The sequence below is a fragment of the Arctopsyche grandis genome, chromosome 6 (genome assembly GCF_051622035.1).
Source record: "Arctopsyche grandis isolate Sample6627 chromosome 6, ASM5162203v2, whole genome shotgun sequence".
Lineage (NCBI taxonomy): Eukaryota > Metazoa > Arthropoda > Insecta > Trichoptera > Hydropsychidae > Arctopsyche > Arctopsyche grandis.
The window spans coordinates 33023390-33048591 of record NC_135360.1 but is presented as its reverse complement, the minus strand read 5'-3'; the positions used below and the strand labels follow the sequence as shown (position 1 = coordinate 33048591).

General features: G+C 32.8%; 1 protein-coding gene across 1 annotated transcript in view; it reads left to right on the top strand.

The window, feature by feature from the left end:
* LOC143912683 (uncharacterized) overlaps positions 1 to 25202 on the top strand; it is a 282155-nt gene that overhangs the window by 206423 nt on the left and 50530 nt on the right. The window lies entirely within an intron of this gene.

The following is a 25202-nucleotide window of genomic DNA, read 5'->3' as shown; positions in this document are numbered from 1 at the left end:
GGTGTTGTTCGGTGGATGTCTCAAAATCTGTCAATTTTCATATTTTCCATTGAAACATGCTTATTGGGGTAGTGTTCTGGCCACACTATTTTTTGTTTTCGTTTAAAAGGGTTAATTGAAGTGTGATAAATTTTAAATCGGTAAAATTGCGAGCAAAAAGCTCGTACTAGTATTTACACGAATCTGAATTGAATTAATAGGGATAATATATTAAATTGTCTTTATATGAGAATTAAATAAAATTCCACTTTAATGTCAACCTTTATACTTTATCTATGTACGTAGTAACAATAGATGAAGTTTTGTGATCATGCGAAAATTCGAACTCGAGATTTTGACTGATTCGAACTCAGAATCGATCACTGATCGCGTTTTCATGATCTAGAAAAAATGTGTGTGTGTCTGTGTGTGTGGCTGTGTATTTTGGGGATTTATTGAACACTATTAGTCCTATCGAACTGAAACTTAGTATCGGTTACTGACATTTTTATCGACACGACGTAAATTTTTTTCAGATTTTTAAATTGACCGGAAATGGTACCTCCCCTTATAGGTGTCCTCTTTTTTTTAAGTTTTTGAATTCAATTATCTCCCAAACCGCTAACTGAATCGGATTAAATTTTTTTTACATGTAATAGAAATAATAATCTTTATAACATTATATTTTTTTGATATTTTTATCTGAACCGGAAGTAGTACTTTTACTCTAGAGAATCGAGGTTTTTTATGTTTTTCTCAGAAACTGTTTGGTTGATTCAACTGAAATTTCATATCTAGTTTTTTTTTTGCTCTCTTGCTTTGTAAGACAATAGTAATTGACGATAGTGAACGATATTTTGTGAGCAAAAGAAACTTGTCCGTCGATCTCTGCCCCTCACCCCCCCCCCCACAAGCGTAAGAAAAATTCTGAAATCGGATATTGTCGAACTTTTGAAAACAACCGATTGGCGCCGCTTCGGTCAGTGAGTAAGTTTCGTAACAATGACAACTTCCTGTATGATTTCGCAAGAGTCGATGTAGAAGTGTTTGCACTTTAAAAAAAATGATTGCCCGTCATCGAACTAATTTTCCGATGTTGAAAATCGATCGGTTCGAGGTTATTACGGTCGCATACAAATTTAGGTCGTCTTGAATGGTCGTCGAAGGGGGTGAGAAGACGAGGGGTTGGCCGAGGTGTTGTTGGAGCTTTCCAGTGCTTCTAAAACGAATGAATGAATCGGTATAAACACCGTCTGAAAGCTACACGGTCGAAAAGCTTTACAATTCACCCGATGATTAATCGAGGCTATGCTGTGTAGGCGACGACTTGTGCCGTCGCTAAACTTCGCTCAATTATTTTAACTTCAATTTTCAATACCTTTCTGTGCGATGTGTATGATTTTTTTTAGTGTAGTACATACATACATATATAGTCTATGTATGTGCTATTTTCATGAGAAGGTATTACTGATGGATATCTATCGTATTCATATATCATATGTATATGTATGCTTGAGTAAATTCGTTAAAGGATGTGTGATACAGGTAGCAATGAGACTCGTTTGTATTAAATTTTATTTTTATTACTAACCTCTTATACGTTTCACATGGTGTAAGCGGTCATTTTTTATATCCCTTATCTCTTATCCGATCGTTTTCATACTTTGCCATATTGCTCATTTCGGTCATCAATATAAGTTAAGGTGTCATCCGCAATTACGATGGTGAAAAAATATCGTATTAGAAACATTTATCTGTCACATTCATCATTCACATCGGTAGTTTCATTACTTTTCGCCCTGCAAATTTTAATTATTTAAACGCCTATAACTTTTTCTTTTTTCACTCTATATTTTATAAAATTTGCTTTATAGGTTCTCGTTATCTCTAATATATAAATATTTATTGTTTTGTGGAGGCTTGCTGAGCCAACGGTCTTGGGTGTTGCCACACCGGCCTTTATGCAGGGTGGCAACACTGTTCGGTGAATCTGGCAGAATGACGTTTACCCCATAACCTCAAATCAAAACAAACTTTCTAACCAATACAGGCTTAATACATATATGTACACAGAAAAATAGTGATAGTTTTATTTTTAGTTATTATTTTTAATTTATACTAGGAGGCCCAACAGGTAATTTCAATGCGCCTTCCTGGCCAGAAACATTGTACATTTTATACAAGTATTATTAGTATTGTAGCATATGCTACTATATATATATATATATATATATATATTGGAGCCGCCGATATAACACGAATGGACTTATTGGTCGGTAACGGCATTCGGTCACTTCCCGCTAGAGTTCTTAGAACTGACAGCGCGAAAGCGTGGGACTGCATGCCGAGACCGTGGGACTGCATATCTGGTACGTGACTATAATAATAGGTAAAAAAACGTGTCGAGAAAGATGCACTGAGCGACCTGCCATTTATAAGCAGGTACTAAGGCCATATGGAGGCATTCTGGACGGAGCACTGGCAGTGCGTGGATCTCCTTAATCACCCAATAAATGCTGTTAAGCGACTTTGGCCCTTTTTTTGGATCCTCCACCCACCCCTACGCAGCAGTATTATACAAAGTAAATACATGTCAATTAATATTCACAGATCCAATTTATCAAATTTGTAAATGTGCAGCATTTTCAAACAATTCAATGTAAATATGTACATATCAATTAACATCCACAGAGACATTTATGGTCAAATTTGTAAATTTGAAATTTATACATACAAGTCAGCGAAATTCGAGATTGCTGAAAACTTGAGATTTGGAAGGTTGCCAATTTGTTGGAACTATTTCAACGACATTCAGATAAAGTGGTAAACTCTGATAGGAATGATCGACTGAAACTATCAAGGTATGCATAAACCAGTGGGATTTGAACCCGTGACCATTTTGTTCAAGCACTATATGCTAACCACTAGTCTATTCTGCTAGTTAATGGATGTATGATCATGCTATTATTGTGTTTATGAATTTTGGAGATAAATTGATTACACTGAGCAACAAAAAAATCACGTTTTTTACTTATCGGAGCTGAAAGAGATCAACCTTTACTAAATTTGATTCAAATTTGACAACGATTTTTGTTTTTGTATTAATTCGAATATTGTATATAATTGAATACTTCAATTATATATTTTAAATCTGATTTTTCCAGACTTGAAGTAATAGTAATCATATCCATAAGTTTTTCGAAAACAATTTATGAAACCATTTGCCTATTGTAATTAAATACCGAAATGGTGATAAGAATATTTTATTTTACTTTTACCGTCAAAAGATTTAAATTTATGTTAATTAATTGTATTAAAAGGTGTTGTAGTACAAGTACATACAAGTTAATCGTTTAATGAAATATAAAATATGATTAATTTAACAACTATTAAAAATTCTTATAGAATTTAAAAAATCATAGCGTATCATACCTATACATATTTTAGTTAAAAATAGTTATTACGAGATTGAAATTTGTATTCTTTATTTGAAAACAAATTTTCCACACTCCATACTGTCAATTATCACAAGCTGTGCTTCTCTTCCATTCACTGTATTAATTTCAAATAAATCAAATGATGAAAAATGGGTCACTTGCCACATCGTTCAAACAAAGCGTTTATTTTTATATCACATTACAAGTACACATTATACACACACGCTCTATTAAAAGCCTTTAAAACACACTTCCGTTTCAATGTTTTCCGTTGAAAGTCTCGGACGTGAACTAATGGAAACTAAGTGCTATTAAGCGTATATATTTTTTTAAGTGCATTATTTTATGAGGAATATTGTTTGGATATAAATTTTAGAATTGTGTAGCAGGGGTTCTAGTTTTAGGCTTGGGAGTCAATCTCGAGAGACCTAAAGTTTACGTTTTAGAGCCGCGTAATTGAAGTTTAACGTACATATATTTAATAGGAAAGTTAATTTTTGTAGTCAGCTTGGCTGCGGTTCTAAAACTTTCAACGTTTCATTGGAGTCTTTCAAATAAATTGTTTATATTATACAATGCATATATATTTCATGTTATAGGCGATACGGTTTTTACCCGGCTTCGCTCGGTATTCGTAATATAACCGCTTAAAAATGGCCTATCTAATAGTAAACATTTTATTTAATTCATTTGAATAGTTTTATTTTATTTAAAATTATTTGAATATTTATTTGTTTTTCTACGAACCATCAATAGTTACATATAAAGTCTCTTTCGAAATTATACATATATTAGATATATGTATTCCATAAATAAATTAGTAATATCTACAACTTACTTATTCTATATTAAAATTTTATTAATGTAAATATTTAAGAACACGAATCACAAACTCAATACTAACAAAATAAAATTCGAATGTGAACAAATGTGTGTATTTGAGGAATATAAGAAGTATAAAAAACGAAATTCAATAATAAAACATGTGTATGTACATACAAGTTCACACATACCGTCCTTGAGACCATTTTCTATACAAACATAACGCAAATGTAGGGAAACGTATACAAGACAAAAGATCTACATACTTCTGGTTGTCGGATTTTGTTCAAATTTTTTATTATTTAAAATCACTATTATACACATTAAATATCAAGAAGATAAAAATAATTTAAAAGGTCAAAATTTAAATAAATATTGTTTTAAAAAATATTACTACTTCCAGTTTACGGATTCTGACCAAAACCTAACCAACTCTAAGTTAGTACATAAAGAATACCAATATAAATTTTCAGCTTGGTACATTTAGGGGTGTGGAAAAAATCGTGTGCCAACAAAATTTTTGACTTTTCTTAGAGGAAATAATCCCACTTTCTTTTTTATTTTCATCACATTGACACAAGGATTATACTTGAATTTTTATTGAAGAGCACACATGATTAAAGGGTCGAAAAAAATAGTGGAATCAAAATCAAACAAGAGTAAACTGCCAATTCCGGTTAACGGTTATTCACTAAACTTTATATATATTTTTTATTCATATTTTGTTTTATTTTATTTTACTTTTTCTTTCTCCTTTGTACATTTTTATATACTATTTTAATTTTGTTCAGTGTAAACAAAGAATGGGATTTAAGGATTTTATTTTTGATTTTTACACTTTTGTTATTTTTTTTTCTCTCTGAATGATGTATTATTTTCCTTTTATTACTTTTTTTTGTTATTATTTTATTTTACCATGTTTTCTGCTTTTGCTTTTTTCTTTTATTTACAGTTTACTTGTTTTTATATCTTTTTCAAATGTAGGCCACTGTGGAGCATTAGTCTTCCTGTAATACCACAATGGTCCAAAATTATTAAATAAACTATTGAATAAATATATCTTGGTATTAAGTTATGTAAAACTTCTAGATATGAAATCCCAGTTCATTCCCAGTTTATTATGTGTAAAAAAGCTTGAGCCGTTGAGTGGTTTGGGAGATAATTGAATTGGACAGTACCATTTCCGGTCAACTTATAAATTTAAAAAAAAATTAGGTCATATCGATAAGCATTTCAGTACCCGATACTAAGTTTCAGTTCGATAGAAATAACGGTGTTCAAAAAATCCCCAAAATACACAGCAACACACATATTTTTTCTCGGTCTCCGTGACGAGCCAGAATGTTAATACGGGAGGAAAAGCCTGTTCCTCTTGTTCCTGCTGTACCCTGCTCGCGCAAATTAAGTGAGTATGTACCGTTTACCATGCACCCTTTTTTTATCTTTCGACTTAAGATCTTTCGATTTTCGATCTTTGCCTCCCGATATTTGCGTTTTCTGTAATTTAACATTCTGGCTCGTCTCGTAGACCCATTTTTTCTAGATCATGAAAACGTGACCAGTGATCGATCAAGTTATACGAAAGAACAATGTTATATATTATTTCTTGACCAAAATGCAATGCGAAACTGAAACGAAATGTAATTGATCATCGCGGGTCGAGTGGGGGGTGAGAGCGATAGCATGTATATTTAATAGTCTCATTCTAGATCGTTTCGAATATAATCATTATTATTTATGTATATAAAATGTTATTTGAAGTACTTAGTAAATATTTGAATATTCACCGTTTCTAAAGAAGTATGTAGAGTGATGGTAAACTTTGAAGTGAAAGATTATATTAAACATTATATTCATACAATTCACCCGTTATTTATCTCAACGTTTCTAGGAATTTCACAAACTTAATGCCCGGATTATAGACTTTGTTGGCAGTGTATATAATTCACGACGAATATTTGGACATACATACACATATTATTCAGCGGAAAGCACTTAAAACCACCCCCCCCGAGAAGCTTTGATAGTGCTGAGGTGTGCGGTTTTTAGATCGAATTTTATTCTGGTCCGATAGAAAAGGAAGGAATTCAACGCAAGCGAAACGGTTTAATCTCGTTCCTATGAATCAATTTCAATCGAATTCCGACTCAACACTAGTGAATGTGGGCGTTTGCGAGCCACAGTTGTGAAAGCTCTAAGCCGCAAACACTACACGTCTCCAGAACTCACAATGGCACTGGCAAATCGAAGAATACGTATTCACACTGCAAAGTCTGTTGAACATCGAATTAATTCTTCGACAAGATTTTCAATTGCTTCGGCGATTAATTCGACACACGTTTCGAGTATTGTTATTAATAATAAAATTTTGCAAAGTTAATTAGGTGAAAGTCCAATAAAATATGACCCACTTCTGGTGAATACGGAGTGTTTAATTAAAAGGTGAATTAAGACGCACCTGATGATATTATTTTACATGGTTTTATCAACCTTTGAAGGACGGAGCGTCGAGATCGAACAAGAGCCTTGAACAGGGGTCGCGTCAGACCCCAGTGTTTTGTAATCAAAATACAGCTTTTCTCAATACAAATGGGTTCAATATATATCTTATTAATCATTTTATACATCAACATAAAAAAGTTTTAGTCCTATAGCATGTTTTTGACTATTTTTGTATTCAAAAATAACGACAAGCATCGACATGTGTTCGCGCATAGGTACGAAGTCACGCGCCCAAAGCGACGAAAGCAATAGCTTACTAAAATACAGCTGTCTCTTTCTCTCGCATTGATTCATCGATCAACAAGAATCTGCAAGCGAACAGTCAAAAACGTGAATTATCGCTACCGCCTTTAAATCATACATACTTTGGAACGTAGAAATGTATAAACGTATTTTTTTACGATGTACCCCTTTTCTAAATCATACAAAATCTATTAAAATAAATTTCTTATAGTTCATTCTAGGAATACAAGAAATATAGGGTGTATAACTTTAAAAACGTAATAAAAATTGGGACACTGCATAACTCACTTCGGTGAGGCAGGGTTAAGATTAATGCTTCTGTTTGTTTTTATGCAGTTTTGGCTGAACGATTTCCTGAAATTGTATAATATTATAGCATATGCGAAAAGGAGTCGCCGTTTTAATTGGTTTTCGAGGATTATCTCCAGGCTTAAGTGCAGTCGGCTAACAATGGAAACCCCCGAATTGACTTAGTGGTCGGTAACGGTAATCGGTCACTTCCCGCTAGAGTTCACAGAACTAACAGCGTGAAAACGTGGCACTGCATATATGGTACGTGACTATAACAATAGGTTAACAAACGTGTCGAGGAAGATACACTGAGCGATCTGCCATTTATAAGCAGCCATACCAAGGCATTCTGGACGGAGCACTGGAAGTGCGTGGATCTCCTTAATCACCCAATAATAGCTGTGAAGCGACTTTGGCTTTTTATTTGGATCCTCCACCCACATTACTAAAGACCTTGCATTGAATTATATTGTAATATTTTATTTTATTTTATTTTATTGTCACAATCAATACACACTCGCCATTACAGATTTGCTCCAATGCGACGGGTGTACGTTAATGAAATACATAAACAATCAGAAATCAGAAATACAGTAATACATACATATAGAATCAGAATATATAGAATATAACAATTAATCAGAAATAATAATCATAGTGACATCTATGGATTTCAGATTACTGTGTATAATTAATACAAATTATACACAGGCAGATTTTTGTGACAACAGGATTAGATTTTTTAATACCAATTTTCAGGAACCGTTTCAGCAATGATCAGATAAAATTGGCAAACTCTGATAGAGAAACGATCGATTTGGAGTCACAAAACCCCCAAATCTAACCAGCAGTGGCGAGGACACGAACCTATGACCTCAGTGATGCTAAATATATACGCTATCACTAAGCCAAACTACTGGCTTATTAGACCAACCAGCAGCATAGCTCGGTCGTTAAGCTTCTGCTTAACACCGAGAGGCGCCGGGTTCGATCCCATGAGTTGACCTCGATTGGAAAATAATTTTTCTGATTACATCTGTAGTGCTGTTGGTCAGACTTGGATATTGTCAATCGGTTCTCGTAAGTCTCACGCTAATCGATTATAATGTATAAAGTGAGTGAATGTTTTCTGATACAAAAGCAAACCTTAATAAAATGTATAGGATAAAAGTCGCGATTTTATTACTTGGTGTCATTTTGGGGATGCGTATTATTAGAATTTATTGTATGAAGTGGTGTACATATACACGTGTTCGGGTGAGTATAATGGGTTTGTATACGTATATAAAGGGGAGTAGTGTTTGGGTGGAGGAAGGGTGGGGAGGTGGGGGGGGGGGGAGCTGTAAGGAGAGAGCATCATTTGTAATATGTCCGTTTCATTCCCGGCGTATTATTATTCTGGAAATTGTTTTCAGTTCCGGGGTCTTTGTTTCGTCATCATACCCCGCTGACCGAGTCATCACTGGGGTTGACCTATCGTGACCTGCCTATGAAAATTGAATTAATCATACCTACTGTTGACCGCTTGTTTGTAATTTTACATAGCGTGATAGCTATGACGTTGTCATTTCAGTCATACGTATCTTTCAAATATAATTTCAAGGAAAATGTACTCAAAATAGATTTAAACGTTTCGAATTGTATAATAGTTGTGGGAAAGTTGTTGGGTGTTCAATATGTACTTTATCTATGTACGTAGTAATAAAAAAAATAAATGTATATAAAAAACTTTAGTAAAAACTCATGTAACAAAATAAATGTATATAAAAAATAATGTACTAAAATATAAAAAATAAATGTATATAAAAAACTTTAGTAAAAAAACTATATTAAAAAAACTCAAGTAAAATAAATGTATATAAACAAATAATGAACTAAAATATAATAAATAATTAAATAAATACATATATAATAAATTAAATACAATTAATTAATTAAAATAAAAAGGCAATTAAAACAATATTTCAACAAGAAATGAACAAATGTGTGGGATTAAAACTTCAATTAAAATGATTTCAATGATTGGGGTTTCAATCAAAAAGATTTCAATGATTGGGGTTTCAATCAAAATTATGATCCCGGCTTAAACTAATGTAATTAAATATATTACTAAGAGGTGTGGGCCGCTTTTAGATCATCACATACGGCTTATTGTAAAAAGAACTAAATGTATGTAAGCTTATTGTAAATCATATTAACAATTAGATACAACATAACTTCTTATTGAATACTTATCTCGCAGATAAAGCTCAGTGAAGAGATGTATACATATGAGAGTTAAATATACATATGAGAGGTAAAACTATAAATATTTATATATTAGAGATAACGAGAACCTATAGAGCAAATTTTATAAAATATCATTGTCATTTTTTATATCTCTTATCTCTTATCCGATCGTTTTCATACTTTGCCATATTGCTCATTTTGGTCATCAATATACGTTAATGTATCGTCTGCCATTACGTTGGAGATAAAATATCGTATTCAACGCGTTTTAAAAACGAGAACTAGCATACTTTCAATACTCTTAAATCTACTCACATTCAAAATACCTCTCATATCTTTATTCTGTATTTTTTGCATTTTTTCTAAATCTTGGCCACTAAACAAATAAACCACATGTGGCAAGACGATTGAATTATACACTAAAATTTTACTTTTTTTATTTAAGATATTTCTTAATCTACATAATATACCAACTTTTCTAGCCATTTTTTTTATTATATAGTCAGCGTGCATCTTAAAATTTAGTCCCGAGTCTTTGTATATTCCTACGTATTTTATATTTTCATCTTTTTCAATTAAATTATCATCAATTCTAATTTCATTCAATATATTTGTATTTTTACAATTCAACCACATCATTTTTACATACCTCATTTCACATGGCTTTCGCATTTGCATTTCACATGGCTTTCGTGTTAGTGGTCATTTTTTATATCTCCTATCTCTTATCCGATCGTTTTTATACTTTGCCATATTGCTCATTTTGGTCATCAATATACGTTAATGTATCGTCTGCCATTACGTTGGAGATAAAATATCGTATACAACGCGTTTTAAAAATGGAGCACGTAGACCTTCCTGACGTTTAACAAGCGTTCGTCCCGTGTCTTCCAACCTGTTCGCCTTGATATGGCCATATCAGATTTTAATTGTTTAAACGCCTATAATTCATTCTATATTTTATAAAATTTGCTCTATAGGTTCTCGTTATCTTTAATATTTTTATAAGTAAATTGATCTGATTTTATTCCGTGCGTTGAAGCGTAGTTATGGAGACGTACCGCGTAATATTGACACAATTTATTTATTCGTAAGGGCCCTTCTTTTACTATAACATTTCTCTGCATATCAACGTCTATATAGTAATTCTATAATAATTAATTGATATGTACCCACTGGACGGATATTTTAAATAATTTAAACCGAATTTCGCCAAATGTAGGCAAGTTATATTCACTATAACAATATTCAAAAGCCGAAGGAAACTTTCAAAATGTACATGCAAACATATTATATAATATAATATAATATTTGCAGCTAACGTTTCGAAGGAAAATTTACGCACAATTTGATATTAATCGTAGCGTGTAAACCGTTAAGGCAGCAACGTCAACTGTTTACACTGTATTAAAATTATATTACGTACGTATAATATGTATATTAATATTATAATCTCGTATCCAAAGTGTGCCCCGTTTATTACGTAACGGATGTAATAAATTCGCATCGGCATAGTTCTTTGACGAAATTATGATTTAATTTGTCGTTTTCCAACCGCAAACAGACTTGTATTATAACTCAAACATCTTAAAAGGAGGGGGGGGGGGATGATTAGAGTCGCTTTAATTAGACGTCCTCGCGTTCAAAAGGCTTTGATCCTTGCCGGAAGGTTCTAATTATTTCCTGCCGATTCAGGAAGCCATTTTCACAACTGTCGACTGTGGGAAGTTTTATGAGATTCATGAAAGTAGTCGCGGAACGATTTCGTATAATTAAATTCATATTTCATATATGTATGATTAATATATGTATGTAATATATATATTTTTTGTAGTAGAATCTTATTATTACTAAGTTTCTTTTGGATCATATTACAAATAGGGTAGCTTTATTATGTTCGTTTTTAAAATTGGCTAAATTATTTCGATGAAATTACTCTTACTACCCTTTTCTATTTATTTATTTATATATTATCTTAGCTATCAAGCTAATTTAAAAATACATCTTATTAAAAATAACTCTCACAGAGGTGTCTCATCGCACCTCACAAGAATGCATCCATAGTCTTAGCAGACCTAATGCACTCAGGGAGGGTATTATACATGAGCATACCCCTGTTAAAAACACCCCCAGCTGTCTTATTTTTTCTTACTCTACTTACAACTAGTTTGCCCTTATTTCTAGTATAAAAACTATGTTTTTCTCTATTCCTTATTATATAATCATCAAAGTACTTAGGCAATAACTTATAAACAAAAGACAAATATACTAATATTTAGACTAATTCTAATACTTATCCATCTCAATTCATCTAGCATACTTTCAATACTCTTAAATCTACTCACATTCAAAATACCTCTCATAGCTTTATTCTGTATTTTTTGCATTTTTTCTAAATCTTGGCCACTAAACAAATAAACCACATGTGGCAAGACGATTGAATTATACACTAAAATTTTACTTTTTTATTTAAGATATTTCTTAATCTACATAATATACCAACTTTTCTAGCCATTTTTTTTATTATATAGTCAGCGTGCATCTTAAAATTTAGTCCCGAGTCTTTGTATATTCTTACGTATTTTATATTTTCATCTTTTTCAATTAAATTATCTTCAATTCTAATTTCATTCAATATATTTGTATTTTTACCATTCAACCACATCATTTTTACATACCTCATTTCACATGGCTTTCGTGTTAGTGGTAATTTTTTATATTTCTTATCTCTTATCCGATCGTTTTTATACTTTGCCATATTGCTCATTTTGGTCATCAATATACGTTAATGTATCGTCTGCCATTACGTTGGAGATAAAATATCGTATACAACGCGTTTTAAAAATGGAGCACGTAGACCTTCCTGACGTTTAACAAGCGTTCGTCCCGTGTCTTGATATGGCCATATCAGATTTTAATTGTTTAAACGCCTACAATTCACTCTATATTTTATAAAATTTGCTCTATAGGTTCTCGTTATCTCTAATATATAAATATTTATAGTTTTAACTCTCATATGTATATATAAATTTCAAATTTGGCGTGTAGCTTCTTGTAAGGTAATACACGATATATATTTTATTTTATTTTATTTATAGAAAAATCAACAGACAACGGGATGTAAATAGATATGTAAATACAAATACAAAATAAACAAATGAAAAGGAAAAGAATGAAAGCTATAATATGATTAAATAGCACATTACATAACTAAACTAAAGTATAAAAATATTGTAAATATTGGACAAAGGTTATAAAATAGAATAGGAGAAGAAATTAATCAATCGCTCAAGATTCTCTTCATGTTAGACCTGAATTGATGTAGGGAAATACCAAATAGATCAACCTCATTCAGCTCTCCGTTAAACATACGATAAACGCGCTGCAGATAAGAATATTTTTGCGAATTAGTATTGAAAGGATCTAGTGAAAAGAGTGCAACGCGTCTAGAGTACCGAACTGGGATTCTAAAATTAACCTTATTCAGTAAATCAGAACAATCAAGGAAACCATTTATGAGCTTAAAGAAGAATATAGCATCAGTATGTCGTCGCCTGACAGAAAGATTGATAAAAGAAAGGATTTTTAAAATGTCGGAAACAGTAGAATGGGTATAGGTAGGAAAAAGGTAGTGTAAGGATTTAATAAATTTAAGTTGAACTTTCTCAATACAATTAATATGGGATAAATAAAAAGGTGACCAGATAATTGAGGCAAATTCAAGCTGAGACCTTACAAAGGAAAAATAAAGTAATTTAAGTACATAAGGATCATTAAAGGGTTTTGTTGAGCGGAGTAGGAATCCAAGAGATTTAAATGCTTTGTTGGTAATAAAAGAAATATGTCCAGAGAAATCTAGTTTATTATTGATCTCTTCACTGGGTTTTATCTGCGAGATAAGTACTCAATAAGAAGTTATGTTGTATCTAATTGTTAATATTATTTACAATAAGCTTACATACATTTAGTTTTTTACAATAAGCTTACATACATACATCACATACAATTATTTTTAGTTATCAGCTGATTTATTGTTTTATTCACATTCAGCAAAATATCTGTCTTAAAGTACATATACATATATGTACATATATAAGAATAGATTTTGACTCATGAACCAGATTAGTATATTTTAGATTAAACAAATCCAAACCAATAGAAATCCGGTTGAGACGCTTAATATATGTACATATGTCATGGCAACGAAGTTAACAAATAAATCAAACAAAAAATTCTAAGGGGCATCGTGAAATTTCTAAGAAGTTTCTAAACCACTTTTATTTAAACACTTTTTATTTAAATGTATTTTAATTGACAGATGTAATATATATGTATGTATGTATGTAAATCTCATAATTCAAAAGAGCATCAGGCGTAGACCGCATACTTCACCCAAACATGATCACCGTAAAAAATCTACACGGCTTTGACCGTGTGCCAAGAAAACGCCCAGCGGAAAACTCTCCACGTCCATATTTTGTATTGCGCTGGGAAAAGCGAGTTTCCCGGCAGCCCACCAGGGGTTCTCAACCGTTGAAGTACGACCCACCGGGGACCCGTTCTGACCACCCCCTGCAATTCTTAACCGAAGATTACGACGACGACGACATCCCACCAAACTAACATAATACCTGCGATATATACGTACATATTATATACAACACGTATGTATGTATGTATGTATACGACTGAATTCTTAACAAGTGGGTTTAAATTTATAAGCAGCGAATGGTACCCCTCCATCAATTACAATGGCTCTGACACTGAGCTGGATTTCACCGGTGTCAGCCGGGGAATAGTCCTGTCGAAATGGAACACGATTGCTTAATCCAACCCTACATGTGTGCGTCTATTATAATTTATCATTAATGTATTAGAATTTATCATTAATGTATTTGTACATATTATATAATATAATATTTATGTATGTTCGGGTATACTATATGTACATTTATGAGCATCGCTCGGTAAAGACACATTCATTTTCAAATTTTATTTTATTCATATCTACGCCTTCTATGTATATACATACATTTTGATTCGATATACATGTGTATGTAAGCTAGACCGCTTCCAACAAAACGATTGTAATACGAATAATAACGAAATAAAAAAAGTGCTATCTGTACTGTTCGATGCGAATGTTTCCGCTAGGAAAATATACCGAAATAATATACCGCGATCTATTAAAAATTTATTTAATTAATTATTTAATAATATTGTTTTTTTTTATTTTTTTTTTATTGTTACAAATCATCAATATACACTCGTCATTACAGATTTGCTCCAATGCGACGTGTGTACGTTAACGAAATACAAAATACATAAGCAATCAGAAATCAGAATCTATGGATTATTTTTAGATTTTTTTTGTGTACAATTTTTATACATATAAAAAATACGAAATTATAGAGATGTCTATAGAGATATCTATAGATTTCAGATAACTGTGTATAATTATTGCAAATTATACACAGGCAGATTTTGTGACAACAGGAATAGATCTAATACCAATTTTCAGGAACCATTTCAGCAATGATCAGATAAAATTGGCAAACTTTGATAGAAAAACGATCGATTTGGAGTCACAAAACCCCCAAATCTAACCAGCAGATGGCGACGACTCGAACCTTTGACCTCAGTGGCGCTAAATATATACGTTACCAGTAAGCCAAACTGCTGCCAAACTTTATATGTAGTAGGTAGATAGTTTTTACCTTTTTTTTCACATTAAACAATTACATATAAATTTTAAATCTAATATATAATTTCGAAAGAGACTTTGTATATATGCATGTATGTTTGTATCATTGTTTGGTTGGTTGGAAACAACACATTCGATTTATTTTTTTTTTCGATTCATAGGCACCGATTTGATTTTTTTCGATTCAAAGGATTCGAAGGCCACGGGGGTGAAGGGCCTGGGTGGAGACCTGAGGGCGAAGGCCTAGGGGGCGAAGTCCCCAGAGGCAAACTCCCCGGGGTCGAAGGCGCCTTCGTTATCAAATTTTAAAGTCTATGCTTTACTTAGCCTACGCTGTATTTAAATTCTTAACGTCCCATAGAGAATATTCAGATATAATATTTAAATTGAATTGTTTTTAATTAAATTCTAAACTGTTCCAACTGTAAGTACGTACAAACATATACATATGTATGGTAGTTTATCTGCAAAACTTTCAGCAAAACCATCTGTATATACTGCACACGTTGGATCATCGTAAAAACTTGTATAGGATTTTTATATTAGAGAGCTTTGTTACTTCTTCGAGCGAGAAAATTACATGTGAGTGACGCGCCGTTGAAATTAAGACACTCTATCGAGGAAAACTGTACACTTTTGTTACAATTGCATTTTTTTTGCCAAGGAAAATGGACGATTGAACGAGTTGGACGTGGTACCACGTTTGGACAAGTCGTTTACAGCAGGAAATTGCTTCTGGAACGAAACGAGACATTTCCACAATGTACCTACCACCTGTTATGAGATGAGATGGAATTACGTTCGAATTGTTTGTTTTCATTTTCAAACTCTAATTACAGATGAAAAACACATTCAATTTTGACGAATCCAGAAGTCAGATGCCATCTGGATTGTATGTATACAAATGTATACCGAGTGTGGTTTTGTGTAGTATAATATAATATAATACGAGTATTTCATTGTGGCTCGTATCTATCTGTGGAAACTTTGCGGGTTGATTGTTTGAATGTGAAAACTTGCTCTCGCCCAGTTTAAGTTCTTTGTAAAAAGTTTAAATTTGTCGTTTGGTATGCTGACTACCGTTATAATTTTCCTGCTGTGAATTTATAACTTTCGTGACTCGAACAGGACGAAAAATTGAAAACTGTTCCCAATGACGACTATTCGCTGAATGAGCGGTCAAAATATCGAACTATTCACGAATTTGGTCAGTAAATGATTTTATTATATATGTATCATACATAATGTATGTACTATGGTCGATCCAATGAGCGTGAGACTTACTAGAAATAAGCATGCTATCGCATTCGTGCAATATGTTTTATCATTTTAAGGACGTAAAATTATTTATTTATTTTAATTAAACTATATTGTATTTTACTACATACATATATACTATTATTAAAATATATATAATTCAATGCAAGGTCTTTAATAATATTACTGTAAGTTTTGCTGTCCATAACATGACGTTGACAATTACATACTTTTATTGTCTAAAAAAAGTTTTTTAAAAACAAACCTCCAAACCTTTAGATCCAATTGAATGCAATGATCATATTATTATTTTGAATAAAAATACTTTAAAAATTTTATTTTACTCATACGCCATCTATGTTTAAAACTAAAAACTGGATAGACGTCAGGCATTTTTCAGAAATTCAAATTTCAAACGTGTCTTACACGATATTTTTGCACCATCATAATGGCGGAGGATCCATTTATACTTAAATTGATGACCAAAATGAGCAATATGGCAAAGTATGAAAACGATCGGATAAGAGGCAAACTTTCTCCTGAATTGTAATCGTATGCGAAACGTAAAGGATGTATGTAAAAATATAAATTTCCATAAATATAAAATACTGTATTTTAAGTTATTAAAAAAAAAAAAATTAAAATAAATGTTTCGGTCCACATCAGGGTCGTATTTTTTTCAAATACATTTAAAATTTAATTTATATTATATTTAAATTTAATTGTGTAATATGAAAAAAATGGTTCAAAACCGCGCTAAATCAAATTACCGTTATATATTTTTAATATGGCGTGACGTAATCAATTTATATCAATGACAGGCATGTGCGGTGTCAGGCCGAGCGATGGGTTACACATACACAGACACACATTCATTCATCATTTCGAACGGGTTGGATTGGGGAGCATGTAATGCGCGCACCTTTTAAGATTCATATTACGTGCGCACACGCGCCTATAAATTACCTTACATTATATTTATATATAACATATAACTTCATTTTAATTCGTGTATCAATTCCTTTGCGAAACCACCCGTTGAAATCAACGGGCACAACACTAGTTAATATTATTTAATGACCGACCAATCACAACCGTCTTTGACCAATCCAGCCAATCAGAAACCACTTTGACGACAGCCAATCAGGAACGAATTATAAACGCCGTTTTGGTTTTATATATGTATAAGATACGGTCTCGTCGTTTTTTATACGAAAATTTATTTGTCGAGTGCATAACGAGTTAAAATAAAAGTTATTCTGATCCTGGTGGGTTTAGCACGTGCGGTTATTGTGCAATATTGCAACTGTTTCAACCGTTGCATTTACAATGCAGTCACGCCGCCGACATATTTTCAATTTTGCTGATATCCCAGTTGCTAAATGCGATTTTCAGCTTTGGCCAAACAAACTACGACAATTAACGAACGTTTGTTACTGACACGATAATTGTAATTTGTTTCCAAACTATTCTACGCGGTCGGTTCCCCGTCGTGTATTTTTAATTGAAACCAAACCCGTGCAACAACTTCATAATAAAATATTACAATATATGTACATATACATACTTTACACTACGGAAGCTAAATTATACTATGCAATATATCAATATACAGCAGGATATTATATCGTCATCAAAATATGTATCAGCGCTGTGAAAGTGGGTTCAAAATTGACTACAACATTTGATCGGCACTAATACAAATGTCAATACAAATAAAAGCGTGTATTTTTAACCTTTGAAGGACAGAGCGTCAAGATCGAACGAGTGTCCCTAACCAAGGTCGAGTAAGATTCCAGTATTTTTTAATCAAAATACAGCTTTTCTCAAAACAAATGGGTTCAATATATTTATTATTAATCATTTATACATCAACATAAAAAAGTTTTAGTCCTATAGCATGTTTTTGACTATTTTTGTATTAAAAAATAACGACAAGCATCAACATGCAAACGCACATAGGTAAGGCCAACAGGTGACTGCATGACTCAATAGCCACGCGCCGAAAGCGACGAAAACAATAGCTTACGAAAATATAGCTGTCTCTTTCTCTCGCATTGATTCATCGATCAACAAAAATATGCAAGCCAACAGTCAAAAACATGACTTATCGGTACCGCCTTTAAATCATACTTTGGAACGTAGAAATGTATGAATGTATTTTTTTACGATGTACCCCTTTTCTAAATCGTACAAAATCTATTAAAATAAATTTCTTGTAGTTCATTCTAGGAATACAAGAAATATGGGGTGTATAGCTTTGAAAACCACCACGTAAAAATTGGGGCACTTGCATACCCCACTTCGGTGAGGGAGGGTTAAACAGTATTCAGCAGCTATAATCGATGAGACGTCTGTATTGATTATGACGAGTAATGGGAGTGTGATTTTATTATGTAAATTTGTAAAAATTGAAGAGGGACACGCTCAGATGACTAATTTGCGAGGTACAAAAGGAGAAAATTTAATATTGACATCTTCAAATACTCCATTTCCATTTACATTGGAGTCTCTTCTTTCGTTCGCGAACGCACATCTGTCAATCTGGCGCACTTAATAAAATAAAAGCATTATTTTTATCGAACAGAGAGTCGACTCGTTTCGACAGCTCAAATAGTAGTAGAGGAAAATTCGTACGAAACATCGTCAGATATTATAATATGTGTTGTTAATTTATAAGGTGGCATTTTCACGGTTGAATAAACACAATTTGTACAGGCTTTATGTGTGTGAGTGTGTTTTGGAGTTTTTTTTTTCTTTTTCGTTGTGAAGAAAAGCGGAGAGTATTTTATTTGTAAGTGTGTTGTTATTTGTAGTTTGAAAACTGAAAGCGTAACTTTCTTCAGACACAGTTATGTGCTCGTGCGTTGTCCCCTTTGCGAACTTCTCGTATTTTCTCTTTATTTTTTATATATATACATATGTATATATATATATAAAAATAAGTATTTATCGAAGTATATTCATTCGTACGAAAGTAATGAAAAATGTTCACATTTGAAAATATGTTGCGACAACATTTTATTTATAACGAAAGATCAATCAAAAATTTCCTCCGAATTTTTTCAATGCGATGCGAAAATGTGTTGACGAAACGTTAATTTGATTTTTTTTTCGTCAGACTAAATTAGACGCTTTTATGTATGTATATTTGATTTTTTTTCGTGTGAAATCAAATTAATATCCGCAAAGTATTGTAGTAAATAAATAAATGTAATTTTTATACTATATTTTGTCATTATACATATACTACGCTCATATTACCATTATTAACCTATGCTTCACCTGTATGGAATAACGTCTCGAATACTAACCTTTCCAAGCTCCAAGTAATACAAAATAAATCCCTAAAAATAATTTATAATACATCCATATATACTAACTTGAAAAAACTGCATGCCATATATAATATTCCGTTTGTTACAGACATTACTAACAAACTAACCAGTAGATTCTATGACAGAATCACTAATAACCATACTAACACACTTTTGAAGAGTCTCAGTGATTACAACAATATATCTATACCCTTCAGGTATAACACACAGAACTAAACACAATCTGCTTTAGAGTCTTTAATTAATATTATGTATTAGACGTATTATGAGCATTCATAAGAATTGTAAATGCTCATAATACGTCTCCTATTATGCTGTACATTAACATTAGAATAATATAATACTATGATTAATAACCAAATTAAATTAAAATTGTAAAATAGAAAATGATCAGTGGATCAGTAGCTATTAAAATAAATATAAGATGTATTGTGAACATAATTTAGTAATAATAAAAAGCATTTAAAAATCAAATCAAAATACATATACTAGTGTTGTACCCGATGACATATCGTCACATGGGTGTTGGCATATTAAGTTATTAAATAATAAAAAATATATGCATGTCAAATCGAAACGACTTTTATAGTACTGCGAGCGTTATCTCAGACAAGCAGACAGACACACAGACAGACAGAATAGCTATATTCTATGTATGATGATGCTCGGCATAGCGAGAATATAAGTATGGAAACGGAATCAGTGGGTGAAAAGTATGATAAGGGTTGTTGGTATAATGGAGAGAGTAAAGATATGGAATATGAAAGAATGAAGAATAAAAAATGACGAATGAATGAAATGACCAGTTCAAATCAAAAGTCAGAAGTACGTATTTTCACTTGGGACTTTTTTCCACTATTAATGATATTTCATATTGAGTATTTTCTATTGAAACATGTTTATTGGGATAGTGTTCTGGCCACACATTTTTTTTTTTTTTGTTTAAAAGGGTTAATTGGAAGTGTGCTGAATTTTAAATCGGTAAAATTGCGAGCTAAAAACTCGGACATGGTTTTGTGTTGTGAAACATTTTCATGTCGAACAGTGTTATCAATATTAACCAAGTGTACGCCACCAGGTGTCCTTACAATTACAATGACATTTAAAGGCAAACTGAGGGCTAGAAATATAAATAAAAATAAAATGTAATTACTAATAATAATACTAAAAATTTAGCCATATTGAAATATATAAGAAAGAGTATGGGTACTACCCATATCTCTATCCTACTCCTTTCCTTTTGGGCATGCTTGGGTATAATTCCCTTGAACTTCGGAGAAACTTCTCGTTAATTCGTTTCGTTCTCCAGCTATTGCGTGGTAATACGTGATGCCCGTTGTTGCTGGAACAGTTGGGACTTTATGTCCCTAATAATAATTATGTGCGTGGTAGACATCATCATTTGATGGTTGCACCTGCTGCTCGCACAGTTCTTTTTCGAATGGATCCTATTCCAAGAGCTATTCGACTTCTCAATGAAATCGTTGCTGCCGTCCCTGAATGTGATATTTTCCACCTTGGGGAGCGTAGATTATCGGATGTTATTTTAACATATTTATCTGGTAACCTGCGCTCATCATTACTTTCTTAATTTGAATTTGATGAATGAGTGGAATCTTAATCTTCTTCTTCTTGTTAATGCCTTGTCCGCATCCGGACGTTGGCGACCACCTCGTCGATTATTTGAATATATCCACATCGGTCTTCAGCGGCTCGGAACAGATCTTCGGCGCTCATATCGGTCCACATGCGCATGTTTCGAAGCCAAGATAACTTTTTCCTGTCAATTCATTTTTTTACGTATTCGGAGAAATTCGTATTTTGGACCCCGTATCATGTGTCCGAGGTACTCCATCTTTCTCCGCTTGATGACAGAAACAAGTTCCCTGCCTCTCCCCATCATGCCGAGGACAGCTTCGTTTGATATCTTTTTGGTCCACGGAATCTTCAGCATACGCCTATAGACCCACATCTCAAAAGCTTCAATGCGGCTGATCATCTTGGTTTTCAGAGTCCACGTCTCGCATCCGTGTAGTAATACTGTCCAGACGTAGCTCTTCGCGAATCTCAACCGCGTATGAAGATTGAGATGCTTGTTTGTAAGCGCCGCCTTCATTTTTACAAATGCTGTTCTAGCCATCTCGATGCGGATACTTAAATCTTCATCTGGGTCCATCTCTTCATTCAGCCAGGTACCCAGGAATTTGAATCTTTTTACTCTTTCTATCACCTCTCCATCCAAGGTTAGATTCCCGGTGTCTGTTTGCATTCTATCTACTATCATAAATTTTGTCTTCTTTAGATTTATGCGTAGACCTCTTCGATTGCTTTCTTGATGTACACGGTCTAGAGATCTTTGCAGGTCTGCTAAATTTTCAGCGACTAGTGCCGTGTCATCAGCATATGTTATATTGGTGATCGTCTCGCCGCCCACCTTGATGCCCTCCGCCTCTTGGAGAGCATCGTGGAAGATGGATTCGGTGTAGGTGTTAAAAAGAGTAGGTGATAGGATGCATCCTTGCCTGACGCCCCATTCTATAGGAATCTCATCAGTGAATTGATCATCGACACGTACTACTGCAGTCTGATTCCAATAAATATTTCGTAGCAATCTGACATCTCTTCAAAGGCCTTTTCAAAGTCTATAAAGTAGATGTACACAGGTTTACGGACTTCTCTGCATCTTTGGAGTAGTGTTTTCATACAGAAAAGGGCCTCTCGGGTACCCAAGCCTTGTCTGAACCCAAACTGCTCTCTGCTAATCGCCTCTTCACACCGTGAGCAAATTCTGCCCTGTATTATCTTTAGTAGGATCTTCAATGTGTGACTCATTAGGCTAATTATTCTGAAGTCGCTACACGTCCTCGCGTTACTCTTTTTGGGCAACGGGATAAATATGGATTGTAACCAATCGCTAGGTACTTCGCCTGATAAATATATTTTATTGAAGAGTTTTGTTAATCTTAATCTACTCTCTTCCATTTGGGCCTCGCTGTGATTTTATTTTTTATTCATATTTTGTTTTATTTTATTTTATTTTTTCTTTCTCCTTTGTACATTTTTATATACTATATTAATTTTGTTCAGTGTAAACAAAGAATGAGATTTATGGATTTTATTTTTGATTTTTACACTTTTGTTATTTTTTTTTCTCTCTGAATGATGTATTATTTTCCTTTTGTTACTTTTTTTTTTATTATTTTATTTTACCATGTTTTCTGCTTTTGCTTTTTTTCTTTATTTACAGTTTACTTGTTTTTATATCATGTTTTTATATATTTTTCAAATGTAGGCCATTGTGGCGCATTAGGTTCTTCCTGTAATGCCACAATGGTCCAAAACTATTAAATAAATAAATATTGAGTCAGAGTGACACAATTAAAAGGTACCATTCTAAATCCTTCATAATTAAAGAAAATATTTCATTCTGAAAAAGTACTGACACAAATTAAAAGCAAACACAATACACTTCGTATTTGCATCACAGATCCCGTCTCTGAATATAATAGAGATTATTTAACAGATGCACAGCTCGCGACGGCGACAAAATTAAAACGGCCGCGATAAACAACACTTCCACAGAACCGGAAGTTGTGGGTCTCGTTAAAGAAACATGGCGGACACACACACACACAGGCAGACCCACTTTAAATATTCAAACTACTATTTATTCAGAAAGTTTTCTTGGAACGGAGGCGAGCGCGTAACTCGCAAACAAAACATCGTCAGGTGAGCGCTTCGTCGCCTCCCCTGCAAACAAACCTTGCAAATCCAAACCTCATACCCCACCCATATTTAGCGTCTGTTATACTCCCATTCTGTACCCTATCCCATTTCCGTCTCCGTCTCCGCACACTATCTAGTACCATAAATACTCAATTATATAACCTATTAGTGAAGTAAAAATATATTTACTTTATTTTTACATAGATATATACCAGGAAGGCCTGACGGGAAGACTCCAATGCGCCTTACTGGTCAATCAATTACAAACTATGCAGCATTTTATTATTACATAAATCGCTGTATTTTATTAAACAATATTTCATAATTTTATTTTGAGCTTTTGAATTGTTTTTATTTTCTTGATATTTATTGTGTATGATGACTATAGTGAGTTTAAGTAACAAAAAAATTTCCAATCAAATCCGACAATCGGAAGTACAACTTTTGTCTTGTGTAAGTTTCCCAACATTTGCGCCCAATTTGTATCGAAAATGTTTTCATAGTCGGTATTTGGAACGTGTATGTATGTTTTAATATCAAATTTTGTTTTCTAACCTTCTAATATTCCTCAAATACATAGATAAAGTCGTGGGTTGGTCATATCCGATTTTTTTCTAATTATTAATTATGTTATTTTATAACTTTGTAATGCGCTTGAGATATAATTTACTAGTTGAATTGTATTGGAATATGAATGACCATAAACACCAATTGGAATATAGTACAACTGAAAATAATCTTACACTGTAACATATATTTTATTATTTTTTTTTTACATTGATATATACCAGGAAGGCTTGACTTAAAGACCCCAATGCGCCTTCCAAGATAATTAATTACAAACAATGCAGCATTTTATTATTACATAAATCGCCGTATTTCCAGAATCTGAAGAACACGAAATAACAAATAATTAATTAATTAATTGCAGAATTAATCCATTGATACATTTATGGATTTAGATTTTTGTACAAATTATACACAAAATAAATACAGAAGATTTGTGACAACAGGAAAGATGATTTTTAGTCAATTTTGAGGAACCGTGGACAATCTTCATACTGTTATGGTCGCTCCCCACCAGATATATAGTATATATGTATATGTATAAATAGAGGGCTACCGACAGTATACTGATATCTAATAGCATAGTGTCAATCTAACATTAATTGGTGATGTGCCAATCACCATACACCAGCCGGCAGTCCCTCTTCCGCACTATTGAATAAAGGAAAGTAAAAACGAACAGAAAGGAATTATTATTAACAATATCAACTACACATTTTTCCAAACCGTTTCAACAATGATTAGATAAAATTGGTAAGCACTGATAAGAAACGATCGATTTGGAGTCACAAATACCCCCAAATCTAACCAGCAGTGTGGCGCATCGAACCCACTGATCACTTGGTGCTAAACATACACGCTATCATTGAGCCATACTGCTGTCATATGAGAGATAATGAGAGCATATATCTATCTAATACACATTTTATAGTATTTAGTGGCAAAATCATAAATTTATTGGCAATTAAACAATAAAAATCTGACAAAATGAGTGGGGGGGCGGGGGGGGGGGGATAGAAAATCAAACAAATAAGGCTACTGGCTATTATTCTTCAAAATTGTAGGAAGTTTGTCAGACTAATTGATGAAGTGAAACTAATAAAAAAC